The sequence below is a fragment of the Phascolarctos cinereus genome, unplaced genomic scaffold (genome assembly GCF_003287225.1).
Source record: "Phascolarctos cinereus isolate Bilbo 61053 unplaced genomic scaffold, phaCin_HiC Scaffold_9;HRSCAF=440, whole genome shotgun sequence".
Lineage (NCBI taxonomy): Eukaryota > Metazoa > Chordata > Mammalia > Diprotodontia > Phascolarctidae > Phascolarctos > Phascolarctos cinereus.
Window position 1 is genome coordinate 88,489,288 of NW_027556402.1, and position 13,820 is coordinate 88,503,107.

The following is a 13,820-nucleotide window of genomic DNA, read 5'->3' on the forward strand; positions in this document are numbered from 1 at the left end:
CATGCACTAGTGACTTCTCTCCAGATCTCCAGAGAAGAAGCAATTAGGAAAGTGGTAGTGAACCTGGAAAAAAAAAAGTCTCCTGGAAGATGTGGGAAAATTGGAACACTAATGCATTATTGGTGAAGTTGTGAAGGTGTTGCAGTCTGAGAGGCTGAGACCGCTCAAAGACTGGAGTACAGAATGGGTCAGCTGGAATGAATTCACAGACTAAAGCATTCTTTAAGTCAGGGTGGCAAAGATTTATTGTTACGCTTTTCAGCGGGCAAGGATTCTTAAGGAACCTTCAAGAGACTGAGGATGGAGCTAGGGTTTATATGGAAAAGGGCATGGGAAAGGAATGCCAGGGACACTGATGAGGTAATGTGAAGGTACAGGTGTCTTTGGGAGCTATGGATGAGAAAGTACAGGGAGTATACCGGACAGGGAGTGAGATAACACAGGGACCTTTGGAGTCTGGCGGGAGGAAGAGTCCTTGGGCTGGTCAAGGACAAAACTCCTTGGGCTGGCCAAGGCACCCCTCTCCCTCTGTCTTGATGAAAGAATGCTCTGCAACAAGGGAAAGCTTTTTTTTTTAAGGCAATTGGGGTTAAGTGACTTGCCCAGGGTCACACAGCTAGTAAGTGTCAAGTGTTTGGTCTGAGGCCAAATTTGAACTCAGATACTCCTGACTTCAGGGCCAGTGCTCTATCTACTGCGCCACCTAGCTGCGGCAAGGGAAAGCTTTCTTACAAGACAGGCACTTACTAAGGAATTGGGAGGCTTCCAGAGACATGATCTGAGAGTTGGGGCCTGAACAGCCCAGCACTCTCTCACCCAGCTTTGTGAAGCTGGACTAGGAAGAGAGATAAGGGTCGGGCTGAGGCCCATGTATGAATAACTGTTAGGCACGGTGTCCTTGGGCTGGGGAGTGGTTGTCAGAGACAGTGTTTCTGAGACTAGGGAGAAATTGGGGTCCAAGTACAAGCACAAACACCCAAGCACCCCATCAAAGGGATCCAGCCATTATGAATTGCAGTTTGGAAGGATCTATGCTCAAAGGGCAACCGAACTGTGCATACTCTTTGATTCAGCAATACCACTAGTAGGTCTCTATCCCAAAGAGATCATAAAAAGGAGAAAGGACCCACTTGTACACAAATATTTATAGCAGTTCTTTTTGCGGTAGCAAAGAATTGGAAACTGAGGGGATGCCCATCAATTGGGGAATGGCTGAACAAGTTGTAATATATGAATGTAATGGAATACTATTATGCTATAAAGAAATGATGAGCAGAAGGCTCTCAGAAAAACCTGGAAAGACTTACATGAACTGATGCTGAGTAGAGTGAGCAGAGCCAGGAAAACATTGTTCACAGTAACAGCCACACTGTGCAGTGATCAGCCACAATAGACTCTTCTGAGTAATGCAGTGACCCAAGACAATTCCAAGGGACTGGAAAATGCTGACCACATCCAGAGAAAGGACTGTGGAGTCTGAATGCAGACTGAAGTATACTATTTTCACTTTTTTTGCTTTTTGTTTTTTTCTTCCTCATAGTTTTTCCCTTTGTTCTGGGTCTTCTTTCACAACATGACTAATGTGGAAATATGTTTAATGTGACAAATAAAAATTTGTTTTAAATGTCTCCTGAAAACTCAGAGAGGAGTAAGTATCCAGTGAGTTCCAGGGATTGTCAACAGTGTCAAATGCAGCAGATTGGTCAAGAAGGATGAAGACTGAGAGAATATCATCAGATTTGGCAGTTAAGATGTTGGTAACTTTGGAGAGAGTCATTTCAGTTTCCCAGTTCATTGATGACTGAAAAGGATTGAGGAATGAGTAAGAGGAGAATAAATGGAAGCAGTGAGTGTAGACATTTTTCTAAGAGTTTGGCTAAGAAAGGAAAGAGAGATATATGATAGGGAGTTTGGGACTTGTCTGAAGACGGGGAGAAAATCAGTCTTTAAGGAAGAGGTTGAAGATTGGAGAAAGGGGAGAGTTGAGGGGACAATCTACTGAAAAAGACAGCAGTAGACAGGATCAAATGCACAATGTTAGCAAGGATACTTTGTCAGAGACTGGGGAAAGGAGAGATTTGGGGATTATGTCTAGGGATTCACAGGGAAATGTTTATTCATACATAATAAAAACTCAATTTCTATAACTTTTCCCTTCCTCATCTTCTTCTCCTGGATTCCATGGCTTCCTTCAAGTCTCGGCTAAAATTCCATCTTCTATGAGAAGCCATTTCCAATCTCCTTTAATTCAAGTGCCTTCCCTCTGTTGATTATTTCAAATTTATCCTGTATATAACTTGATTGTACATAGTTGCTTGCATGTCATCTCTTCCATTCCACTGTGAGCTCTTCAAGAGCAGGCACTGTCTTTTACCTTTTTTTGCATCCCCAGCATTTGGCACAGTGCCTGGAAAATAGGGTGGGTGCTTAATCACAAGGGTAGGTGGTTAATAAATATTGACTTACTGATTGATTTTTGAAAGTTAACAAATCATATTCTTCAATAAGAAAACTCATTACAAGCAGATAAACTGCTTGGAATTGTTGAACAAAATAGCCAGTTGGCAAAAAGCATAATAAATGCTTGTTGAATGAATAAATTAAATGCATGAAGCAACTAAAATAAGTATTATTGTACCCATTTTACAATGGAGGGATCCAAGATTTACATATACTAAATAACTTGTCCATTATCATGCAGAGAATATGGAGCTCTCTGAATTTCAGAACAGGAAGGAAATCTCAGAGGCCATCAGATATAAGCCATGCATGTACTAGGAGTTCTTTTACAACAGAGGTGTCACATTCGAAGTCCAATGACCTCATGGTACCAGCAATATTCCTGAACGAGGCCAAAACCAGATGAAAATATACAGTAATTGGGAAATGTTCAGCAAAATAAGTAAACATACAATATAGCACAGATAATGTTGATTTGTGGTTTTCCGAGTCAATATAGGTACATAAGGAACCATTTCTATTTGAGTTTGACACCCCTGGTATACAACATCAGTAGCAAGTGGTCATCCAGATTAAGACCTCCAATGAAGGGGAACCCATTTTATTTGTTAGGAAATTTGTCCTTACATCAAGCCTCAATCTGACTCTCTATAACTTCCCCCCATTGCTCCTAGTTCTATACCCTGGGACCCAACAGAACATGATTAATACCTTTCCTACACATCAGCCCTTCAAATACTGAAACATAGCTATTGTGTCTCTATTAATTCTTCTTTTCACTGAGCTAAGCATTCCCATTTCTTTCAACTGATTGTCATATGCACCAGGTTCCAGTCTCTCTTCATCCTGTTCCCCCTCCTCTGGATATATTCCACCTTGGCAACAGAATCACAGAATTTTAGGAGTTGGGAAGGACCTCAGTGGCCATCTAGTCCAGCTTATACAGGAAAGGAATCCCTATTATAACTTAACCAAGTGGTCACCTTGCTTCTGCCACAAAACCTCAAAGGAGACCAACTGACTTCTACCCTTATTTTACTTTGGGTGGCCCAATGTCTTTCCTTTCTTTCTTTTTTTTTTTTTTGAGGCATTTGGGGTTAAGTGACTTGCCCAGGGTAAGTGTCAAGTGTTTGATCTGAGACCGGATTTGAACTCAGGTACTGCTGACTTCAGGGCCGGTGCTCTATCCACTTGGCCACCTAGCTCCCCCCGCCAATGTCTTTCCTAAATCCAAGTTGACTGCTGTTTCCATGACATTTCGCTAAACTGCCTGTGGGCCTACTGCCTTGTTGTTAACGAACAGATTTAGAACTGGAAGGAAATGTAAAGGTCATCTAGTCCAGGCCCCTAAAGAGGCCAACTGATTTGCTCAAGGTCACATAAGGTACATATCTAGGTTTTGAAACCATGTCTTCAGGCTCCAAATCCAGTGCTCTTTCTACTTTTATATTCATTTTCTTTCTTTTTTAAAATTTAATTTTATATTTTTCAACAACAACAAAAAAATCTGTTTTCTCTTCCTCCTTCCTCCTCAATGGAAAAAAAGAAAAAGAAAACCTTTGCAACAAATATGCATAGTTAAGCAAATTCTCACATTTCTCATGTCCACAAAATATGCATCATTCTGCACCCTGAGTCCATAGCCCTTCTGTCTGAAGGTGGGTAGCATGTTTCATTATGAAACCTCTGGGATCATGATTGGTCATTGTGTTGATTAGAGTCCTTAAGTCATTCAGTAATTTGTTGTTATTGTTGCATACTCATTCTTCATAGAAAGGTATCTGAGAGGGTATGGAGAATATAAGGACAGTGTATCTAGAACTTTCTACTTCTCTGAGTGCTTGGGGTCTTCTCACCCTGAAATATCTCTCCACCCCTGTGATCACAGGTGCCTTCTCCTGCTGGGGCCTCCATTTTGGGAAGAGGCTTAGCTGGCCATCTTTTATGCCCCTCTATGCTCTGCTTCTGCTTCTGCTTCTGGGGACTTTCCTACCAGGTCCTGCATGGGGTTACTTCTCCACCAACTCCTGCTTTCAGCTTCCTTTTGTGTTTAGCTCCTTTGAGTATGTTTTCCCCCATTAGAATGCATGGGACTTGCTTGTATTTGTATTCCCAGAGTTTAGCACAATCTTTAGTACTTACTTAAGTGCTTAAAAATGCTTGTGGCCTGCCTATCTTTACCTTACAACTAGGGAGTTCTGCAGAAATTGCAGATGGCTCATTTCAGATAAGAAAATCAGTCCATTATATAGCTATTATAATTGTATTACAATTCAGATATTACCATTATTACAAAGGGAGATGTATCCCAGGTTTGGTCTGGAACAGGAAAAGAGATCAAAAACTAAGGTAGAAATTTCCCAGTTGCTAGAGTGAGCAGAATAACAAGAAATTACAAGAGGAAATTACAAAGTAGGTTGGATCATGGAGTCAAGTTCACTGTCAAGTTTGTATAATGCTTGTATTAAAGGGCCTTCAGGAGTGGAGAACCTGCAGCCTCCAGGCCACATGTGGCCCTCTGGGTCCTCAAGTGCAGCCTTTTGACTGAGTACAGGTTTTCTTAATTATATATATATATATATAAAATTTATTTATTTTTAGTTTTCAACATTCACTTCCACAAGACTTTGAGGTCCAAATTTTCACCACATCTCGCCCCTCTCCCCACCCCAAGATGGAATGCATTATGAATACCCCTTCCCCTAGTCTGCCCTCCCTTCTGTCTCCCTGCCCCTTATCCCCTTCCTCTTCTATTTTCCTATAGAGCAGCATAGATTTCTGTACACCATTTCCTATATTTCTTATTTCCCAGTTGCATGTGAAAACATTTTTTTTAAACCTGTGTTTTTAAAACTTTGGGTTCCAAATTTTCTCCCTTCCTCCCTTGTCACCCACCCTCATTGAAAAGACAAGCAACTCAATACAGATTATACATGTGCAATTATGCAAAACACTTCCATAGTAGTCATGTTGTGAAAAACTAACTCTATTTCCCTTAATCCTATTCTGCCCCCCATTTATTCTATTCTTTCTTTTGACACTGTCTCTCCTCAGAAGTGTTTGCTTCTGATTACCCCTTCTCCCAATCTGCCCTCCCTTCTATCATCCCCCTGCTTTCTTGTCCCCTTCCCCCCTTATTTTCCTGTAGGGTAAGATAGATTTCCATACCCAATTGAGTGTGTATGTTATTTCCTCCTTGAGCCAAATCTGATGAGAATAAGATTCACTCATTCCCTCTCACTTTCCCCTATTTCCCCTCCACTATAAAGAGCCTTTTCTTTTCTGTGTTTTTGTGAGATAATTTACCCTGTTCTACCTCTCCCTTTCTCCTTCTCCCAGTATAATCCTCTCTCACCACTTAATTATATTCTCCAGATATCACCCCTTCATCTTCAACTCACCCTGTGCCCTCTGTCTATCTATCTGTCTATCTATACATACATATAATTTTTTCCCTACCACTACCCTAATACTAACAAAGGTCTCATGAGTTACAAATATCTTTCCATGCAGGAACGTAACAGTTCAACCTAATGAGTCCGTTATGCTTTATCTTTCCTGTTTACCTCTTCATGCTTCTCTTGAGTCTTATATTTGAAAGTCAAATTTTCTATTCAGCTCTGGCCTTTTCATCAAGAATGCTTGAAAGTTCTCTATTTCACTGAATGATCATTTTTTCTCCTGAAGGATTATACTCAGTTTTGCTGAGTAGGTGATTCTTGGTTGTAATCCTATCTCCTTTGTCCTCTGGAATGTTATATTCCATGCCCTGTGGTCCCTTAATGTAGAAGCTGCTAAATCTTGTGTTATCCTGATTGTGTTTCCACAATACTTGAATTGTTTCTTTCTGGCTGCTTGCAATATTTTCTCCTTGACCTGGGAACTCTGGAATTTGGCTACAATATTCCTAGGAGTTTTCCTTTGGGGATCTCTTTCAGGAGGAGATTGTGGATTCTTTCAATTTCTATTTTGCCCTCTGGTTCTAAAATATCAGGGCAGTTTTCCTTGATAATTTCTTGAAAGATGATGTCTAGGCTCTTTTTTTGATCATGGCTTTCAGATAGTCCAATAATTTTTAAATTCTCTCTCCTGGATCTATTTTCCAGGTCAGTTGTTTTTCCAATGAGATATTTCACATTGTTTTCTAATTTTTCATTCTTTTGGATTTGTTTTACAGTGTCTTGATTTCTCATAAAGTCACTAGTTCCAATTGCTCTATTCTAATTTTTAAGGAAGTATTTTCTTCAGTAAGCTTTTGGACTTCCTTTTCCATTTGGCCAATTTTGCTTTTTGGGAGCATTCTTCTCCTCACTGGCTTTTTGGACCTCTTTTGCCATTTGGGTTAGGCTATTTTTTAAGGTGTTATTTTCTTCAGTATTTTTTGGGTCTCCTTTAGCAAGCTGTTGACTTGTTTTTCATGATTTTCTTGCATCACTCTCAGTTTTTTCCTCTACTTCCTTACTTGCTTCTCAAAATCCCTTTTGAGCTCTTCCAAGGCCTGGGACTGATTCATATTTTTCTTGGAGGCTTTGGATGTAGGAGCTTTGACTTTGTTGTCTTCTGGTTGTATGTTTTGATCTTCTTTGTTACCAAAAAAAGATTCTATGGTCTGACTCTTTTTGCAAGGTTTGCTCATGATCCCAGCCCATTCCTTGAGTTATAAACTCTTTGTTAAGATAGAGGTCTGCTTCCAATATGGAGAATGCACTGTCCCAAGCTTCGGGGGTTTGTACAGCTGTTTTCAGAGATACTTCTAGGGATCTGTAGATTTTCAGTTCTTCCAAGGTGGTATGATAAGAGGCGAGGTGTTTACTCCTTTCCTGGCCTGTGCTCTGGTCTATGAGTGACCAAAAGTGCTCTTTTCTGTCTTGGAACCGTGAGGAGGATTCCTTTTCACCACTACTACCTGCTCCACCATGCCAGCACTCCTCCTCGCCCCAGGATCACCACCCAGAACTGTGACCCAGAAACAAGCATGGGCAAAGCAAGAGAATCCTGCACCAGCAAAGAGATTCCTGCAATCCCCCTCTGATCAGCCACTCTATTCCCCCTCAGTCTGTGGGCCAGAAGCTCAGGAATCAGCTGCAGCCCCAGGGCCATGCTAGGGAACTGAACCTGGGACCTAGCTTCTTGCTCTCACCGTAGAAGCAGACTTTTCCCACTGACCTTCTAAGTTGTCTTTAGCGTTTGTGGGTTGTGAGTTCTGGAGACCGCCACAGCTGCCTGTGATTCAGTCCTCTGAGGCCTGCTTCAGATTCACTGTGGCCTGTGAGCCCATGCCGAACTGTGCTCCTTTACCAGCCTGGTGCTGTATACTTTTCCAATCAATCATCCAGGTTGTCTTGGGTTGGAAATTTGTTTCACTCTGACTTTTTGCGGGTTCTGCTGCTCTAGAATTTGTTTAGAGCCATTTTTACAGGTATTTGGAGGGGTTTGGGGGAGAGTTCAAGCAAGTCACTGCTTTCACTCTGCCATCTTGGCTCCGCTTGAGTTCAAGTTTTAAGATCAAACCCTTTCATTAAGAGAATTTGCTCTGTGAAGTTTGGATTCAGTCAAAGGGCCAAACTTGAGGACTTAGAGGGCCATATGTGGCCTCAAGGCCGAAGGTTCCCTACCTCTGTCACTTTGGGGGGGCTTTTTCTTACCCTTTTGCCTCATAGCTTCTCTTCTCCAAAACACCCTCCATATTCCTATAGTGTATTGAAATAGGCTTCACATTTGGCCCCATGCAATTCAAAATGTTAAAAAATAAAGCTTTATCAAAAAGAAGAAAACAAAATAAAACCCCTCAAACTCATGAAAAATCATAAGCAGGGCCCAGAGTAGACACTGCTTCTGGCGTTCCTAACCTGGCAAGAAACCCAATTCTCACTGCATCATTACCTTTCTAGGTATTTAGTGCCAAACTATTAATTTCCAGAATAGTGCCTCTAGAGTCAGAGTACCTAGTTCACATCCTAATGCTAAAAGAATATTCTACAGATAACCTTGGGGAAATTATCTAGCCTCTTTGTGCCTCAGTTTTCTCATCTATAAATGAAGAGGTTGGCCTACAAGGGATAGAATGGATCATAAAAGACAAAATGGAGAGTTTTGGTTAAATAAAATTAAAGATTTTGCACAAGCAAAACCAGTACAGTCAAAGTACTAGTAGGAAAACAGTTAACTCAGAACAAAATTTTTTTTGTAGTTTCTCTAATACAGATTTCAATTCTAGGATATATACAGAGCTGCTTCAAATATTAAGAATGATTTGTTGTATCATTTCAGTCATGTCCAACTCTCTGTGACCCCATTTGAGGTTTTCTTGGCAAAGATACTGGAATGGTTTACCATTTCCTTCTCCAGCTCATTTGACAAATGAGGAAACTGAAGCAAACAAGATTAAGTGACTTGCCCAGGGTTATACTGCTAATAAGTATCTCAGGTTGGCTTTGCACTCAGATCTTCATGATTCCAGACCCAGCACTCTACCCACTGTACCACCTAGCTGCCTTATGTAAGAATAACAACCATTTGGGGGACGGAGCCAAGATGGCGGAGGGAAAGCAGTGACTTGCTTGAGCTCTCCTCCAAACCCCTCCAAATACTCATAAAAAATGGCTCTAAACAAATTCTGAAGCAGCAGAACCCACAAAAAGACAGAGTGAAACAAATTTCCAGCCCAAGACAACCTGGATGATTGATCAGAAAGGTGTATCGCGCTGGGCTGGGAGCGCAGCACTGCGTGGCGTGGGTGCGCAGGCCGCAGTGAACCTGGAGCAGGCCTCAGAGGACTGAATCTCGGGCAGCTGTGGAGGTTTCCAGATTCCTCAATCCACCAATGCCAAAGACAACTTAGAAGGTCAGTGGGAAAAGTCTGTTTCTGTTGGTGCTGAGAAAGGAAGGCGGGGTCTCAGCTCCATTCCAAGAGCGTGGGGGGGGGGAAGCTGATTCCTGAGCTTCTGGCCCACAGACTGAGGGGGAATCCAGTGGCTGATCAGAGAGGGATTGCAGGGATCTCTTTGCCAGTGCTGAGGCAGGAATCTCTTGCTTTGCCCTTGTTTGGATCTGGGCCACAGTTCTGGGAAGCAGTGCTGGGGTGAGAAGGAGCGCTGGCTTGGTAGAGCTTGTAGTGGCTGTGGAGAGAAACCCCTCCTCACAGTTACAGGACAGAAAGGAGTACTTGTAGTCACAGGCCAGGACTGAAAATTTACAGGTCCCTACAAGTATCTTTGAAAACAGCTATACAAACCCCCTGAAGTTTGGGACAGTACATTCTCCACACTGGAAGCAGATTTGTACCTTAACAAAGAGTTTAAAACTCAAGTAATTGGCTGGGATCATGGGCAAGCAGCGCAAAAAGAGTCAGACTATATTATCTTACTTTGGTGAAAAAGAAGATCAAAATATACAACCAGAAGAAGACAACAAAGTCAAAACTCCTACATCCAAAGCCTCCAAGAAAAATATGAATCAGTCCCAGGCCTTAGAAGAGCTCAAAAGGGATCCTGAGAAGCAAGTAAGGGAAGTAGAGGAAAAACTGAGAGTGATACAAGAAAATCACGAAAAACAAGTCAACAGAGAATAACAACCATTCCCCAGTAGACAAATGATCAAAGTGGCCTCGCAGAAGAACTGGAGCAGGAGAAAGTGAAGGAGCAGAAGAGATCCCAACCCAAGTCAGCTTGTGGAAATTGTTATTTGGGTGATGCCTTCCCCTGTGCCAGCTGTCCCTAGCTTGGGATGCCAGCCTTTAAACCTGGGGAGAAAATTCTCTTGAGTGAAAAAAATCTTCATGATGCCTAAAAGGTAAAATCACTGGGACTTGTGGGGGTTATTCCATTCCAAAAATTGACTCCAGCATTCATTTCAGCAGCCCTTCAAGCTGTACGTTGTCTCATGCCTCCCTGGTTCTGTCTACACTCCGTGTTAGGATTCTACATGGAGTTGGCTTGGTAGACACATGGAAATTTGGGTATATATGCTGCTATGAACCAAAGGACTGAGATATAATCAGCCAGATTAATTTGCGTTGGGCTATCTGATTCTTCAGAGGTTAAGCTGAACGTATAGGGAATTTCCATCTAATTAATGCTGGCAGAAAGGAGACGTACATTGTAGAAGTTACCCTCTCCATGTTAGCATTTCTTAACTTGATGACACTGTATTTGGGCCCTAAGCTCAACCTCCTTGTCAGTTTAGATCATATCACCCAGGTAGTTATTGGAAAAGATAGCCAAGTGTTGTAAGAACAACAACTAGCTTCCAATCCAAATGGATATCTGAAACCTTTTGAACCCTTCATATTTTTGAATCAAACTCAGCCTCATTTTTTCAGACCATTGTTATTGTCATTTGGCCATTAGTGAATTTGTATCAGAGCTGTATCTTTCTTCCATAATTGTGAATTTGTAGGTGTTAGAATAATGTGCTCTTATATACCGGCTCCTGGGTGTGTGTGTGTGTGTGTGTGTGTGTGTGTGTGTGTGTGTGTGTGTGTGTGTGTGTGTGTGTGTATGAGAAAAAGAAGTGACCCTGTAGTAACCAAGAAAACACTTTCACCTAAGTGAGGGACCTAAGCTCACCTCTGTCTTTAGATAGCACATTCATATTTATTATCATATCTGGTGACACATCAGGGAGTCAGTGTCATAAACAAATAACCTTTCAGTTATGGAATGGAATGGTATCTCTTCATCTATCCAGAACTATCCTGTGTGGGGTCTGGAGATCAAGACTCAAACCAGCTATAATTTACTTGGTGCAAGATTCACTTTTGTCTTTCTTGCTATTGACCTGTAAAGACTAGGATCTGATTTTTCCAAATGTTGACAAATGCATGGATTTAGGGGAACTGGAATTTCAGCTTTTTGATAAAGTGTTTTAAATGGTCTTAATCTTAAAAAAAAAAAAGATAAATGATCAAAGGATATAAGAAGGCAATTCTTGAAAGAAGAAATCTAAGCTATCAATAGCCATATAAAAAAAATGCTCCAAATCATTAATTTTTTTAACAGCTTCAAGTTTCTATCTCACACCTATCACATTGTCAAAGATGACAAAAATGGAAAATGACAATGGAGGATGTATGGAAGGACAGACACATTAATGCCCAGTTGGTGAAGCTGTGAATTAGTCCATCCATTTTGGAAATCAATTGGGAACTATACTCCCAAAGTCACTCATTCCTTTATACAAGCCTTTTGGCCAAAAAATATCAATATTAGACCTAAACTCTAGAGACATGAAAGAAAAAAGGACCCATTGTATTAAAAATTATATTTAATTATCTTCTTTTGTCATAGTAAAGAATTGGATACAATGTGGCTGTCCATTATTTGGGGAATGACTGAACAAATTAGAGTTTAATATGTTATGAAATATACATATATATGCTATAGAAGATTAAACATGCAGAAATATGTGTGAATTGATCCTAAGTGAGGTGAACAGAACCAACAGAATAATTTACACGATAACAACAATATAAAAAAAGACAATTCAGAAAGACTTAAGAACTCTAACCAATAACTATGCCCAAAAGGCAATCAAACTGTGCATACCTTTTGGTCCAGTAATACCACTACTACCTCTGTATCCCAAAGAGATCATAAAAAAGGAAAACGGGTCTGCATGCATAAAAACATTTATAGCAGCTCTTTCTGTGCTGGCAAAGAATTGGAAATTGAGAGGATGCCCATCAATTGGGGAATGGCTGAACAAGTTGTAGTATATGAATGTAATTGAATACTATTATGCTATAAGAAATGATGAGCAGAATGCTCTCAGAAAAACCTAGAAAGATTTACATGAACTGATGCTGAGTGACATAAGCAGAACCAGGAAAACATTATACACAGTATCAGCAACATTGTGCAATGATCAGCTATGACTGACTTATTTCTTCTCAACAATACAATGATCCAAGACAATTCCAAAAGACTAGTGGTAGAAAATGCTATCCACAAAGAAAGAACTATGGAGTCTGTATGCAGATCGAAGCATACTATTTTCTCTTTTTTAGTTTTTTTGTGGCTTTTCCCTTTAGTTTTGTTTCTCCTTTCACAACATGATTTATGTGGAAATATGTTTACATGACTGCACGTGTATAACCTATATCATATTGCTTGCTGTCTTGGGAGGCAGGGAGGGAATGGAGGAAGAAAAAATTTGAAACTCAAAATCTTATAAAAATGATGTTGAATACTATCTTTATATGTAATTGCAAAAAAATTAAATACTATTTACCTCCCTCCTCCCCACGAAAAAAAAACCCTCTAACCAAAGCAGTGACCAATCATGATTCCATGATAAGGATCATGGGAAGACAGAGGGAAATAAAGCATACTGACAAAGAAGTTGTAGAATGAGATACCTTTTTAGGTATGGCAAATGTGAGGATTTGTTTTGCATGACCAATACTTATTTATTATGAATTCTCTTTTTTTCAAGTGTGATTTTAGGTGGCAGGAGAAGCTAGAGAGAGTATGGTCAACAAAGAAAGAAGAAAGGAAAGAAAAATGGGTCATTGAAGCATTTTTTTAAATACATAGGAGGAAGTTCAGAAGGAAACACAGATGGGTTGTTTCCTCATTCACAAATGTGACATATGGAAATATGTTTTATGTGATTACACACATGACCTATATCACATTACTTGCCATTTTAAGGAGAGGGGAGGGGAAGGAGAAAGGGAGAAAAATATGAAACTCAAAATTTTGTAAAAACAAATGCTAAAAATTGTCTTTACATATAATTGGAAAAAATACTATTAAAAAAAAGGAAACTGACTAGCAGGGCAGCTTTGAAAGTAACAGGTTAACATGATCATCTCAATAGATGTAGAAAAAGCTTTTGACAAAATACAACACGCATTCCTATTAAAAAACACTGCCTAGCATAGGAATAAATGGAGTCTTCCTTAAAATGATAAGTAGCATCTACCTAAAACCTTCAGCAAGCATCATATGCAATGGGGATAAGCTAGAAGCATTTTCAATAAGATTTGGGGTGAAACAAGGATGTCCATTATCACCACTGTTGTTCAATGTCAAACTGGAAATGTTAGCTTTAGCAATAAGAAAAGAAAAAGAAATTGGAGGTATTAGAATAGGCAAAGAAGAAACAAAGCTATCACTCTTTGCAGATGATGTGATGATATACTTAGGGAATCCTAGAGAATCAAGTAAAAAACTACTTGAATAATAAACAACTTTAGCAAAGTTGAAGGTTACAAAATAAACCCACAGAAATCACTGGCATTTCTATACATTATAAACAAAGCGCAACAGCAAGAGATAGAGAAATTCCATTAAAGTTACTGTAGGCATTATAAAATATTTAGGTGTCTACCTACTGAAACAAACTCAGGAACTCTA